At 39.1% G+C, this 14,251-nt stretch overlaps 1 protein-coding gene across 2 annotated transcripts in view; it reads right to left on the bottom strand.

The window, feature by feature from the left end:
• Positions 1-14,251, bottom strand: part of ADD3 (adducin 3) — a 98,693-nt gene that overhangs the window by 58,826 nt on the left and 25,616 nt on the right. For both annotated transcript variants that reach the window (XM_080347417.1, XM_080347416.1), the window contains exon 2: positions 6,281-6,327. The gene's annotated coding sequence lies outside the window, so the exon portion shown is untranslated. The remainder of the gene's footprint in view (positions 1-6,280; positions 6,328-14,251) is intronic.

Genomic DNA, 14,251 nt, shown 5'->3' with positions numbered 1-14,251 from the left:
GGAAAAAGTTCATTTTTTAAACACTTACTCTCCATTCACTCTACCCAGCTTATGAATAAAGCCAAACCAGACCAGGCTGGATAAAAACCCAACAACCTCCACTGTAAAGTCACAGTGATGAGCCGATACACATCCAGTTACAACTTTTATGCTCACAAACATTCAGCATTTTTAAATCATCAAGCAACGACTTACTCCTAAGCTAAGGAGCAATTAAAAAATTAAGTACAACGTGGTAAAGATAAGGTGGCATATTTAAATCCATTTTGTTAATAGTTATAACTCTAGGAAAATAGAATTATTTTTGCCTTTTGGAAACAATATTTAATTTTAAGCTAGATCTGTTCTCTTAAAATTGTAAGCTTATTGATTTAAAACACCACCACTCAACAATTTTGAATCAGCATTCTCAGCTTTAATTACAGCATCACATAGAAAGAGCTGAAAAAGTCTGATCGCCATGTCAGAAGCTACTGAATAATTGTATCAACTCTTTTTCCAGAGCTGTCCTTCATTAATTCAAAATTACCAGGGTTTGATAACACAATCTGTACTACTGACATTCTGTGACTTGTAACAGCCTGCTTGTGTCAACTGGAAAAGGATGAGCTTCTTTGTCTGGTGAACTCCAGAGCTCCAGCGCTTCTCTCCCATGCTTGGCAGCACCCACTCCCTACAAATCCTTCTGGAGGTGCCCACCAAGCTCCTCTGACCCCTGTTGCCATCAAAGACTTCCCATGAACACTGTCCTTTTCCTCATCCTGCCTCACACGGACCTGCTTTATCATATGGGCTGAGGAATTTGACAGGGAGCGAGATACAGAAACTTATCTGCTGCCAGCAAACTGCTTCCAGGATAGGGGCATTGGAAAGGGAAACGGGTGAAGAGCGATTCAACACTCTCCAACACATTCCAGGCACTTGGGAGGGGTGAGGGGAAGAAAGGCAACACCAACAATCCAGGATTTTAACATAATGAAAATAATGCCTTTAAAAGATATGCTGGCTGGGAAAGCTCGAATGTCTTTTTCCTGAATCCACAACAGAAGGAATATCTACAGAAATTCTGCACAAGCCCAAGGCTCAGCAGCGTGCCTGAAGAAACAGGATCTTTGCTTCAAGTGCCCCATTCACATTTTAAAAGGCTGCACAAATTGCGATAAGCTTTCCTTACTACCGTGGATCATAGAGGTAGCAGCAATTCTGAAAGTATCCTAGGGTGATGTTTTCCTGTTTTACTTTAAAAGCTTCCTCATCCTCAACTGCTAAGCTCTCCTCCTCCAGCTTTCCATCATGGTGAGAGAAGCAGTGCAAGTGCTCGAGCTTAGTCCAGTCATGCCAGAGAAACAATGGTTTGGGCTCTTTTGAGACATGACAATTATCAGCTTGGTGCTACGGATACAGAGAATTAGGTTCTATTTTGTCTAGGCAAACTGTTGAAAATCATGGTGGTTTTGAAATAATAATTAAAATCAAAACACAACGAACAATGAAAAAACACTTTCACATGTGTCATAAAGCAACAGGAGCTACACAAAGCAAGTGCTTTTTCAGGATAAAGGCAACAACTGCAGAAACACTGAACAGGATCTCCTTTTATCTTTTTTTATGCATATTCTCTTTGATTATTTTAGCTTGCACAATATATACCCTACATTGTATTTTATTTGTTTATGAGTATCTGGGCAGAGCTCCAATGCTTTGATGCAACTGGTCACAGCGAACAGCACCCCTGTCACCTCCAGCACTCAGAGGGGTTGAGATCAGCCAAGCAAAGAGGAACCAAGTTCCAGAAAGTTTCTTCACCTCAACAGGGAGGAAAAAGTCCAGCAAATGAAGGACTTCAGAAAAAAGCAATCATTTTAGTGATGAATGTAGTTATCTTACTCCAATCTTAATGAGAAAAATGCAGCATGCAGATACAGCATAAACAAACGTTACTGTCTACAGCTACAAGTATTTATTGAGAAGACTAAGTCAAAGATTCGGATTTTTCTGCATTGAAACTTCTTACGCTAGGAACAAAAACAAAGCTTAAAACTGATTCACTGCAGAGAATGAGGTATCAGATTACATGGTTTTATGAAACGTGCATGAGCCCAACTGTGTGTTTAATTTTATTTCTGTTACCAGACTGCAAGACCAATTTTTTTTTTTTTTTACCATTATGGACTGGAAACAGGCATTTAAGGCAGAAATACACTCATATCACATATTCTGCTTCATCATTCATAAAGATAGGATTATTTAGAGTCACTGACATTTGAAGAGCCCCACCTGCACAACTTCAATGTCCCCAATTAAAAAACTGACCAATAGTTCAACCTGACCATGGGGCTCTGAGAAGACAATAAAGTCACATTCCACAGGAGGATCCCAAGCCTCCAAGACCCTGAAGTATGATCAGGGCTGGTAACTGATGGAAGACAGAGAATATAAGCTTCCCATGTTTGCATAAAATGTCGTATATCTAGGAATAAACACTTACTAAACAGTTTCTGTCACTCAAGCCTGGGAAGTGGCGTGCCTAAACTGAGCTCAAGCCAACATTCACCTCAGTTCCTCCTAAACTAGAAGGGTGAGGGCCAGTTGAACAAGTGAGACCTATACTTGGTGTTGGCAAAATGGACAGATGTGTTGAAAGAAGCATTGGAGGGGAAAAAAAAAAAAGGCAGCACTCAAGTACATGCTTAAAATAGTCCCACAAGCAACACCCAGCCTCTCTCCAGGCTTAGAAAATCCAGGGGCCCAAAAGCACTGAAACCAGCCTGGTTAGAAACGTGACCTTCAGCAGGGCTGCTGCGGTCATCCTGCAAAACAGATACGGTCACACATCCTGTTTGTGCATCCAAGAGAACAAGACATTAGGGTCTGATGCTTTAATTAGGGTAGAGACAAAAATTTGGGTTAACTTTAAATTGGTAATAAGCAACAATACTTTGGTAACTGTCCTGCTCTGCCCTACCTTGACATCTTCCCCAGTACTATGTGTAAGGGGATTTTACAAGTCTAATTTTTACAACAAATTGCGTAATGCTAACCAGGACATAGAAAAGTGTTTCGTATCATAGAAAGGAGTTACCTACTGCTCTCAAAAAACATTAAAAAAAAAAAAAAAATCAGCTTTATGAAGTCACTGAACCTGAAACTATAATTTTGTGAGATGGTTTCAGAAAATGGCTCCAACAGGTCCTTGAATATTTTAACGATTCAAGGTCTGAGCCCTCCTCACACAAGCCACATGGGACAGCAGAAAGTGAAGCTTGCCAGCTGAGAGCCAAGTCTATTATATTTACCTAGGTTAAATAGTTGGGTAATGCTGCCATACTCTGTATTTCAGGGAAGGGCTGGGTTTTTTTATTCAGAAAAATCAACCCAGGTGATAAATTTGAACACAGATTTTGATTAATCTTCCATCTTACTGTATTTTTGTCCCATTCGCTTTTAGCCTGTTCCTCAGACAGAGCAGGAAATAAGGAGGCAGTTGTTTTACTGTGTTCTCCTGTCCTTATAATGCGATGCACCAGATTGGAGTTATTGAATAAGCTCGTAAGCCCCTAGGTTACATTCTTCTTCATCTGCAATCTTGCCTTTCAAGTCAGCTCTACTCTTATTAAAAGAACCAGAGGCTGTTCTCGGGCACACCCCGTCTTTGAAGACGAAGCCCCAGCTACATTTTATGGAAAAGACCTCTCAGTTCATACCTCTGCCAAACTGCATAGCAGGTTTAAACAATTACACAAGACAGTGGATTTCGATTCCAGGCTCCTCTTACTCAGTCTCAGGTTTTAAAATAATATTTTGCTTTCTGCTAAGGCACTCCTGAAATAAATGTTCCGAAGAGTGATGATCCAAAGGCATTAAAGAAAAAAGTTACAGCTTAAACAGCATGACAGGGATTATGAATAAAGAATCTCTTTCCATATGGAAAAAGTTTTTAAAATTTGACATTGCTTTTCAGTATGCATTAATCAGAAAGACAGTAGTGAATTCTGACTGCGTCAGAGAGGAGAGAATCAAAACTGTTGGGACATATTACAGAAAAGAACAATTGCAAAGAAGGAAGAACAATCCTATAGCTTCTTTTAAAACCTAATGATTAGCAGTGTTTTCTTAAATGGCTGGGAAAGTCTGCAGTTTGGAGTCAGCCACATGTTACTTATCAATGCTTCAAATGCAGGGTAAGAAAGGCCATGTCTGGTTCCTTTTGCAATGGGGGGAAAAAAAAAACTCTTTTGAAGTCTTTCTGAGGGACTGATGGGGGAGAAAGTGTCAGGAAAAGGATCTGACAGGTTTTGCACAGTGAGGGGCAAAAAACCGTCTGGAGTAAAATCTCTTGTCTAAATTGAGCAAAGAGATAGAAACCTCTCCTTCAGCACTGGAGACGCCAGATAAAAAGTTTGAGGCTCCCTTGTATCTTTTTTTCCAGCCACACATTAATTCCTTTTTATGCTTTTTGCCAGGTTCTCATGTTACCAGGAGCCTGCAGGAGAGGCCAGTCCAGCACCGAAGGGAACGCAGCCACGCTGAGGCTCCATGTACAGCAGCCTCCCAAGTTCCCAGCAAAACTTGTATTTTAAACACCCCAAGCACCACAGAGACTTCAATTTAAAGGTGGAAGTGATCACCTGAATGAACTTAAAGCAAAAGTTGAAGGATCAAGAAATTACTCTGTTTCTTGACATGAAAGGCATTATAGATGAACATGTCACTGCCAATATTGCTGGTTTGCTCCGGGACAGGATTTCTCTCCTCTATTTTCAGTTCCGTGCAAATAAATAACCTGAGAAATTCTACATTGCCCACAGTGTAAGTGTAAATACCCACCAGCAGGTCAAGAACTAGACACGTTTCATTTTTCCCAGCACTGTAAGTTGCTCTGCCCTTTCTTTTAAATTCCCCCAGTCTTGAAGACACCGATCAAAAAGAAAACACACATTATTTTTCTCCTCAGTCACAAAGATAAATTCTTGATATAACCAATCTCTAAAAGCTGCATTAAAAGTAGAAATTTGAGATTAATTCTATATAAATTATACTTCTATCTGTATCAAACTGCTTTTGCATGTTAAAAACAGCTAAAAATATGCAAACTCAGCATTAACTCAACAGGGCAGAAAACTCTAGAGTTCACTACATCATCACTCACAAGTAACAATTTCATGTTGTTTTACTGGAAATAAGGCAGCTCGTCACTGTTCAATTTGAAGTAGACAGATGTGTGCAGTAAGCTTTTATTAATAAAAGCCATTGTCTTTGCACTTTGATAAAAGTGTTTTGACTCCTCCCTCGCTTCTGCCTCATGGTGTTGCATTTGCAAGGTATGTGTGGCATTTCATGGGTAATATTTCACAGCAAATAAAAGAGAAAAAACTTTCTCTGGCTGAAAAAAAAAACCCACAAAGAATCCTATCCAGGTGTTAGCAACGGGATTATTTTAATATAGTCCTTTTAGTTACATAACAGGCATGAAAACACAAGTTGTAACACACTGTCTTAATCAAGGACTGGGGAGGTGTGGAAAACACTGGTAGAAAAAAACACCCTTCAGATAAGAGGTTCGGCATTAAAATCCCTAGAAGACTGCACTGCAAGCATGTTTGCTACTTATCATAAAAATGAAAACCATAACACAATATGTGCTAGCTATACCATAGTAACTCTGGCAAGACATAATAGTCAGAAGTTTCTGTAAAAGGTATAAAAAAAACCAACCCCAAAACAAAAAACAGTTCCTCACTTGTAAAACAAAGGCTACTGCTCGGGTTCTGCTGTCTCCGTGCTTCATTTGCATCTTTAGAAACTGTACACGTAAGGGTTAAATAACGTACTGAAGTCTAGTAATTACTGTTATGAATTTCAAAGCTGCAAGCAACACATTCACTCATCTTTGATGATACTTCTCATCAGCTGGTCCCTGTACCCCCTTGTACAAACACGTAATAACCACCTCACTGTGGCTGGAACTTGCAGGAAACCTCGATATCCTTACACATAAGAAGTTCCATTACACAGAGTCAATATTATGCAGTATTGTTCAGACTCTTGCACATACACCCAAGCCAAGGTACGCTTTCAGCCACAAAAGTATTTTGCACAACATTAATGAGATTAAAGCTGTGTGGGTGTTTGTTTGTTTGTTTTTGTCTGTGCTTTTTAATAAAACCACTTTAAAGTGATGGTTTGCTGATTCAATTCCCCTTCTCCCTCTTAAAATCATTACACTAAATGATGAGCAAGAATACGGCCAAGAATTCAGACAATAAAATGTTCTGAGTACCTTGATTTCTTTTCCACAGCTCTCCTTGCTTTAGTAATGTTGTGGACCTGTAAAACAGAAGAAAAAGATTACTGACTCCTGGTAGGCTTTTCAATATTGCTGGAATACACTTTAAACTTAAGAAAGGAGTAACACAACATTTAGTTTCTTAAACTCTTTCAGAATGTTTTATTGAATTGCGTTTTACTTTGTTATCATATAATGCATTTTTCATATTAAAAGATATCAAAAGAAAGCCTTACGTGATAGCACCTAGTTGGGAATCCCACCATTTTGCCTCATGCATGCTGGATTACAAATCAGAAAGTGAAATCCAGCCTACCTGCTGCATTTTTAAAGTAGAGCATAGCAGCCACGGCACATGATTCCTCTGCTAACCCAGCAGAAGCTGAAGTGGGGAGCAGCCGCTGTGCTGCCGAGCGGGTGGGGAGCCGGGGAAAGGAACACAATCTGGCTCTTTGAAGGTTGACAACTGGTGGTGGGCAAAGTTCATCAGGAAATAACTGCCTTGCTCTGACCCCTTCCCACCACCGAGCAGCTACGGCTTCTCCTTTTGCCTTCAACTTCCAACATGAAAGTAAAATGAGTAAATAAAATAGCAATTATTTGCTTCCATGGTCTTTCGTCTTTTCCGTCTTTGAGTTTTCTAGAGTTAAGCCTGACAAATCTATTTTCATCATCTTCCCTTTTCCCTCAGCTGCTCCTCCAAGGAAAAACAGTTATTTCCTGGGGGATGAGGGCCAGACCCCTTGATTTCATACATGCGTACAAAACATATGCTACATTTTCCTTTTAAGATCTATACATTGCAAATTAGACATTTTATGCATTGTGAAAACACTGAGCTCAACCCACCATCAGGCACAGGCAGCACTTCTCACCAACCTGTTAAGCCCTTTTTATTCATCAGGTTGCAGCAGCCTCTTTCAATCATCACCAGCTTTTCCTTGTTATTCTTTCATGACTTTAGCATAGTACCCTCAATCATTACTGCTTAGGTCTTCACAATTTACGTGTTTCAGCAGGCTGGCTATCCCCTATCTCTATCATCACTAAAGGCTGGATTATTCAGTATTCTCAGTGAATTTCAGCTCCAAGGAATTGACTTCCAAAACAACAACATGCACAGGAAGAAGGCAAGTAGAATTACACAAAATTAATGCAAGACATCATTGTCACAAGATACTCTGAAGCAAAAAACCCCAAAACTTCCAAAAGAATCACAGTTAAAATAACATCATTGCACGTGTGCTGAAATCATCTGTTTTCCCTGAATTACTTTTTTAACAGAATGTCAGTTCTCACTCACTTGAGAAAAAAAGTTGCCATAAATATGGTACTGTTTTCAGCAAGTTTGCACTTAGGAATGAACAATGTACTTATACTCAGTACTAACAGAGGTAAACAGCCAAAAGACAATTTCATCTAGATTTAGACCTGACAAGAATACAGATTTAGGGGACAGAATCAGCTCTAGCCAGGTGCTCTGTGTGGAGTTTGGGCATATTTGCTTATTTTGCTGTCCTGCCAACTGCTCCCTGGAGCAGCACACAAAGCCATGGCAGTGACCAGGGAAGAGTGTTGGCATCAAAACGCCATGTCAGAGCAGGAACCCTCCACAGCATCAGGAATTTAAACACTTTAATGTGACTGTTTATTCTTGGCATGAGTACGCTTTATTTTTCATCTACTTCACACTGCTAGAGATAAGGGAATGCTATTTCTATGCAAGTTCCCGATACGTTATTTTAAGCACAGCCATCACTCACACGAAGACATCCCATCTTGCAGGCTAGCAGCTCCTGTTTCCAGAGGGCACCGGCAGAACACTCCCAGACAGGAAAATTTATTCTTCCCAATTTCAAAAAAACCTCTCATTATTAAAAAACAAAACAAAAACAAGAAACCCTTGACAATTGTGACACTACTATGACATTTGGTGTCATGACCTAATTCATTCTGCTTAATCCATCGGGGTCTTTTCATCCCACTCTACCCACTCCTTGACTACGGGCCAGAAACTCTTTTGATGTAAGCAACAGTCAGCCATCATCTTCATTGCAATTAGCACTGTTTAGGATGTGTTCTCAGCTCCTATTAATTCACTAAATGCCTCTATAGGCAAAATAAAGTTATACATCCAGTAACAAAGGATGCAGATCATATCAATAATGGGAAAAAGAAAATCTGAAAAGGAATAACAGTGATACAGTAAGGAACCAACTCAAAGGCAGCCCTCAGATCATGGAAAATAATAACTGAAATACATTCTTTGAGGAATACAGATATGACAGCAGTAAGATAAATATTGAATGTGAGCATCTTCAAAAAAATTTTGAATATTCTGAATTAATGCGTATATCAGAAATCAGACATATTACACAAATCCTAATAGGATATTGAAAATGCGTGTACGAATTAAATGTTAAATGAAGGCTTCAGCCTGTAGGACAAAAGTATTTGTGTGTCAGAGATACCATCGCGCTTCTTGAGAATTACAGAGCTATCTTCTCCCCTGCTCAGAGAAGCAATATTTTAGAGCTGCATCCAGAAACTGTGAATAATCACAATGACAGATAGTCAAGGAACTGATGGGATATCCCAAAGAAACACCCGTTGGAATGAAAACAATCTTCTTCAACTACTTACATTATAATGGCTGCTCAGTATGCATTAGGAAAATACACTTCTGGTTTGAATCCAAACCTTGAGTATGGAAAGCAAAGCCCTAGTAAATATTTAAGAGAATTTTGAGTTCCAAACTAAAGAGCTGGCAACTAATTTCTTTTTTTAACAAACAAAACCATCAAAAGATTGTGCAACTCTAAGAGCCCTTAAGGAAATAATTGGGAATTTTTCATAACATGGTATTTCCTTATACCACTGACCACAGGAATGCAAACAGTTCCACCAAACAGAGATTTCTTCATTGGAAACAACTGACAATCTAACCATGTTTCCATCTTTTCCACTCTTAGCGCTCAGCATACAAAATAGATTATATAATAGGATACAGAAGCATCATACCAGGGCCACAAGATACATTTACTAAAACACAGCACCTGAGAGGCTTTACAAAAATATATTTCCTAAGGGTTAAAGAGAACTTGTGCTTAATTATCAGGCATTTTTGTCTAATGAAAATTTATTTTTCTACTGCAATTTCTACTTATTTGCTAGATTTCCCCAAAATACTGTTAGCATCCCTATCAACCAGGAACAGACTCCTATCCCCAACCATAACTTAGTAGTTTATCAGTAACAAGACTCAATCCTGCAGCGTTCTCTGACAGTAAAACAGGTGATACTAACAAGGAGCACTGGTATGAAAACACTGGTTGTTACTCAACTTGCCAAGTGGAACTAGAAACAATACTACTGGTAGTACACCTCTTGTGCCTTATACAATATCTGCCAAGTTGGGGAGGAAATCTTTTCATTAGACTAACTTCTCTGTTTGTGATTATTTGAGCAATGTCAACTGACACTATGAATCCCCCCAAAGGAACCCAGAAATGTTGGTGGATCTGTCTGGGCAATGGCACCCTCAGTACTCACTGTCTACCAGCCTCGAAACGCCACACAAGGAGACCAAGTATGAGACATATCCCAAGAGAAAGGCAAAACAGGCCTTACAGAGGCATTTAATTTTCTTAACAGCTAATTAATAAGTCGCTATCATGGAGAACGCAATTCACACCCTGTGCCGAGCTGCATGCTGCAAAGAGAGAAAAAGAGAACAAAAGCAACTGTAAAAACAGAGTATTGTCAGAACTCAGGAAGGCACCAGGAATCCTACAAGGTACCAATCATCTGCACCCTGACAATTATCTGTCATTGCAAATTTGCAACTCAGTTAAGCCAAGATTTTAATCAGGACTACAACTGTACTTAATTCTCACTGTTGCAGCTAAAGGAAAGTAAGGGGAACAAGTCATAAAAACAGAACAACACTGAAATGTGCTACAGAGACCAAATTGCTTTCAGAAGGAAAAACCAAACCAAACAAAACCCATTAAAGAAAAAGCATTGAGTTAGTGTGCCGAACAAGTCAAGAATTTTGGATGGTGGAAAAGACAGACAAATGTCTTAACTTCAGATAGAGATGTTAAAAGACCTTGCTCGTGTGGGAGGGTGTTTACAATCTACGGCAGAGGGATTATTACTCTGGTAGTCAAGGAAACCACTCTTACAATTACAACAGTTCAAATTTTGGAATTCCCCTTTTAGGAGGGAACATGCAAAAATCATCCGTGCTATTCAAAAAGGAGAATGGGATATGGCTCTTGTGTCCCACATGCAGACAAACAGGGCCAAAAGCTTTGACAAATTTGTCCCAATGGCACCATGGATGAAGAGGGCACCATCACAAATAAAATGGGTCTATACTGTACTTTAGTCTTCCAAGATGATAAATGATAAAATGCCATTGCAATTCTCCACTAAAAAATTTTCCACATAAAAAAACATTTACCAGGACTTACTGAACAAGAAGCTAAAAATTTCAAGCAAGGCTTTATTTGAACTACTGCATTTCTTGACTTTTTCTTTCAAAGAGATGCGCACTGAACTCTCAAAGTGCTGAGCTTTTGTTCTTGGTCTTAAAGAACTCAGCTTTTCTGAAGTTACAAACATATGAATCTTTGCCTCCTTTTAAAATTATGCTGAAGATCTAAACATAAATTATAAAATGTAGCAGCTTAGTTTAATTACATATAATACTGCAAAAATAATTTTTCCAATTATCTTAACTAGATAACAAAAAAAAACAAACTAAAACCCCTATCAGCTGATTTGCCAAAGTCTGTGCTGAGATGTAGAAGACTACTCAAAAACTATTTTTTGTTTGTATTACTGTCAGTGTCCTCGATAAAGACATGCACTAAAAGGTTTTCAATTTAATCTTATCGGTGGTGCTACAGAGAATGCCTCAAACCCTGCAGACTGTGATGCTAGGCAGTAGTTACAACACACCACATATTTCCACAATTAGAGCATAATATCAAGATACTCAATAAATTATTTACTGGTTCTCATTAAAATGCAGAGTTCGTTTTTATTTTTTCCTACAGTTGCTGCACCAAGATGCCTGTTCAGGAAACTACTGGGCAGAGTCCATGCAACATTCATACGCAGGTTGAACTGGCGCTACAATCAGTGGAACCTTTGGTGTTAATAAGGAAGCAGAGATAGAAAAATGTTACAAGTCGAATATTCCATTTTATCTTTGTCATCTGATAAATCCCACTACTAAAGCCTCAACGCTCAACAATTCAGTGTTGTAAAGAACAGAGCTCATGTCTGGTATCTACTGCTCCTCAACAGTAAAAATAGTTTAAGGTAGGGTATCTTAAGTACCAAATTAATAATTTTCCATATATAAACAGTGGTAAATGACAGTTTAAGAATCATCTGAATGGCCCTAAAGATCCAGTAGCTGGGTACAGTTCTGCAACAGGCATCCTAACTGGTCTCAGGAAAATAATTGGAGCATTGCAAACCTCTGCTCCCCCTGTCCCCTTAAAATGAGGTGAAGTCCCCACTGAGCCCAGCGTTAGTCAATATGTGTTTATTCATATTCATCAATATATTGCATCCCTTTCAGTGACAGGTACTTCAAGGCAGACAAAATATAAGCCCTAACTGTGGCTTCAAAAAGCTTGTCAAGGTGAATGGACAATGCTCCTTTAGCCTTCATCATGAAAACTGAAAAAGCATATGTTAAAGCTACACACAATACTCTTAAGCAAAATAATTTTCAAGCTATGTCCAAGGTTTGGGTAACTGAACAAAAATATACCTAGCATTTTCCATTGCTGTTTAATGCCTCTGGACTTACACCCTAATCTTTCCTCCATCTCTACATTTTTTGCCTCTGTCCACGTATATTCTGGTATTCAGACTCTTCAGATTTTTAAATCTCTGCTGGAAGAAAAATATATCTATCTTTTTTTTTTTTAAAAAAAAAAAAAGGAAGACAAATGTGAAAGCCCAGCATGATTCCTTTCTCGCCTTTTGTTAGCACAGATCTCCTCCTTTCTTTTTGTCCCTGAGATGAAATCTTTCTTATTTTCTACCAGTGTTTCAGTGTCAACTCCAACTCAGAAGCTTTTGCTACAATCCCATTACCACCATCAGATTTCACCCACTAATATGTTGTATTCACATTTTAAAAGTTGCTCTCAGCTTTTCACCAGAAACCATCCACTCCAACCACTCCTACCGAGTGGTTTGCAGGATCCCACCCCCAGCAATACACACTCGTTCCAAAATGCCAAGCTGATGGCTGCAAGAAATCCCACCCTCCATCCAGTGCAGCTCACTCCTCCTGTGCTTTGCTCCTACTCCTGCATTCAGTTTTCAGCACCATCCCCTGCACTTATATCACTTGATCTTCAGCTCGTTCCTCCTCTTCCATGACCAGGTGTGCTCTTGGTATGGGAAGTGTCCCTAAGCATTGCTTTGGCTAAGCTCCTATAAATCATAGATATACTAGTTTACGGCTAGGAAACAGCCCCACAGCTATTTAGCCCTTTTTACTCTTGATCTGACATCCACAAGATAATATTTTGACATTTTTAATCACCTCAGATTTGCAATCAGAAGCAACTTCTTGGCACTGTATGCAGCCCACTTATCTCCTGCTGTGCCCAAGACACCCACTATGGCAGTGAAGCTTTAAGAATGGAATGGGCACTTCAGGGAGCAAGAGTTCTGCTCCCTTGGGCTCCATCTCTCACACAAGGAAACAAGATCAACATCCCAACTCACTCAGGTATGTGCATTTGATACACCATTCTCAGTAGATCTGCATATAAAAAATACACTTAAGCATTTGCAGTTATAGTACCGGTGTAGCAATAGTGGTCCTGCCTACGGATAAAAGTAAAGCAAGTTTCACAGGGAATCTTGTCACATTTTTCATATAAAGTGACAATGAGATCTAGAACATTCTCACACCATATTTCATTGCAGAGCATGGTTTTCACAAACTGTCTTTGTCGCTTCACTCCTAAAAAAGGTTCATTCAGGCAATTTTTATCAAGAAGCGCTGCTTGCTAACTTGACACTTTCACCACCAAAGCAGCCATTGATTCTTTCTTGATATCATATTTTCCTTTAATACTACTTTGTTTCTATTTATGAGACATGAAATCTACAGCACCCATACACCTGCACTAGCACACAGCTCGCTCTCTTTCCACTATGAAGCTGAAGTGTTATTCCCGTTCCACTGCAGCAACATTAATTCTGAGCATTTCCAGCAAGGTTACCAGCATTCTGCATCCCTTTTCTGTGACCGTCCAAACTTGTCTGTGCCCAAAAAAGATGAGAAGAATGGAAATAAAAAGGAAGCCCAGCAGCTGAAGTTTTGAGGGGCTTGACAGGACTTTCCCCACACTCCTGGTAGCAACTGAGGCAATCGCCCAACTCACATCCTCCCATGAGGAATCTCTGTGCCTTGACAACAGATGATCCGAACACATTTCACAACATAAACTTCGAATATATAGGTCTATTTTCTTCCAGTATTAATTTATGGATAAAGTCATAGCTGGATTCATGACACCACTATTGCTGCAAAACTGATAATGTTCAGTGTACTTAGAGATCTTTAAATATTTATTCCTCAGCTACAAAGTAACAAAACCCTTATTTATTGAAACAAGCTGTATTTGGAAGTTAAGATTATGATTTGTTTACAAACTGACAAACTCCACTGGTGAAAGAAAATCAGATTTTTATCAGTATTCTTCCTACTTTATTCTGATATTCTAAACAGAAAATTTGCCTCTTCATACTCTTTAATGTAATCACTGTCATGGAAGGCTCAATCCAGCCTCCAAACCTGAGAAAGAATAGAAACCAACTATTTTTTTTTCTTTTTTTTTAAACTCTCTATCTCGCTTGTTCTCTTTTGACTTTTACAAAGCTTAATTCATCCAACCTCCACCCTCACCCCTGGGAGCA

This window comes from Nesoenas mayeri (assembly GCF_963082525.1).
Source record: "Nesoenas mayeri genome assembly, chromosome: 7".
Taxonomy (NCBI): domain Eukaryota; kingdom Metazoa; phylum Chordata; class Aves; order Columbiformes; family Columbidae; genus Nesoenas; species Nesoenas mayeri.
This window is presented reverse-complemented; position numbering and strand designations above follow the sequence as displayed.